This window comes from Chinchilla lanigera, unplaced genomic scaffold, assembly GCF_000276665.1.
Source record: "Chinchilla lanigera isolate Chin_1 unplaced genomic scaffold, ChiLan1.0 scaffold00059, whole genome shotgun sequence".
Lineage (NCBI taxonomy): Eukaryota > Metazoa > Chordata > Mammalia > Rodentia > Chinchillidae > Chinchilla > Chinchilla lanigera.
This window is the reverse complement of record NW_004955460.1, coordinates 9,771,841-9,773,358: the sequence shown is the minus strand read 5'-3', so window position 1 is coordinate 9,773,358 and position 1,518 is coordinate 9,771,841. Positions and strand designations below refer to the sequence as shown.

At 57.8% G+C, this 1,518-nt stretch overlaps 1 long non-coding RNA gene across 4 annotated transcripts in view; it reads right to left on the bottom strand.

Annotated features, from left to right (window-relative positions):
- The window catches only part of LOC102026404, an 88,840-nt gene that overhangs the window by 74,977 nt on the left and 12,345 nt on the right, over positions 1 to 1,518 (bottom strand). The window lies entirely within an intron of this gene.

The following is a 1,518-nucleotide window of genomic DNA, read 5'->3' as shown; positions in this document are numbered from 1 at the left end:
GCTCCATGCACAGGCTTTCAGCACTAGATGGGTGGAAGGGTCATGCTCACACCAGGATGTGACCCTCACAAGAGGAAAGGACCTGCATGCTGAGTTTGAAAGGGGTGCATTCATGTGTCATGGGGACACCACAGCGTGCCTGAAGATCCTAATCGCACAGATATTTGCACTGACCCAGGCCCTCGCTCACTTGCTCCTCCAGGAGTCTGAGGGCTGAGCCCTGTTCCCTGCCAGGTGAACGTCCTTCTCCGCCTCTTCCCATATGCCTACTCAGCACCCCATCTGTAATATTCTTCCAGGCAGGCCCGGTTCTTCTCCCTGTTCTGTTGCCCTGTGGGTATACCCGTGCCAGGTCCCAAGCTAATGCTGTGTTCTCTTTACAGAGGACCCCGTGGTTGAGGTTGCTGGGCTGGGACAAGAACCTCAGGGCATCTCACAAGGTGAGGTCCTTCTCCCTTGAGCCAAGATCTGACTGAGGCACAGCCCAGGGAGGGCAGGGCTCTAAGGCCACAGTCCTTCTCCTGTTTCTGGGGGTAGCTCCCACCTGACCTTCCCAATGTCCAGGCCTCCTAAGGGCTAGCCACCGTGTCTCTCCAGCTGTGGCTTTTCCTGGTCTTGGGAACCCAGAGGAGGCAACAAAAAGACATTTGGTATCACTAAGGAAGGAGACCCTGGAAGGTTCAGAAATGGCTGCCCTCGGGCCTGAGGGCCAAGGCCCATGTGTGGGTTCTGCCTGCCTCTGCTATCTGGGACTGTTTCCCCTGGTGGCTTCCTTTAATCAACATGAGCATAGACTGCAAGGTTTCCTCAGAGAAGTCGGGCGCACTGTAGCATGATGCCCCTGTCCTACAGAGTCAGCAGGACAGAGAGGTTTAAACCCAGAGGCCAGGCTAGAGTCCCCTCCCCCCACTCAGGGGCGGACCGTGGCTGTAGCGGGAGGCTCAGTACTTGCAGAGACAAGAAGAAGAGGATCCTTTGCTACTGCCAGGGGAGGAGGCCGGCCTGGCTGAAGTAGGTGATGACCATGGCCAGGAGATACTGTGGGGAGAGTGGACAGTCAGCAGGCACAGCTGGAGGAGGAGGGGTGTGGGGACATGGACGGGGAGGGGGCGGCAGGGCCCCAGTCAGAGAAGACACCCCAGTGTCAGGGAACCTGATCATTTGGGGGCTGGAAGGTGTTTGCAGGTGAGAGCAGTGAGGAGAGGGGAGGCCATGATGCCCGAGGTGGCTCTTCCAAGGTCTAATTGAGACCAGGCACTGAGGTCACTTAGATCAGAAGGGGATCTTGTAATTGAGAGAAAATGGGTTCCCTGGGAGCTGAGGGGAGGGACCAGGAGGTCCATGCTGCCCCAGCCAGAGAAGCCATATGCAGGGAGACTGTGGTCTGGGCTCAGTTCAGAGGACCCAGGCAGAGCAGGGTGCTACGCACATTCAGCCTCCAGGCCCAGGCAGGCCCGGAAGGGAGATGGTGCTGAGTCCAAAAGGGGCTGGAGGTTGGGGGTTGAAGTGAGTGTTCCT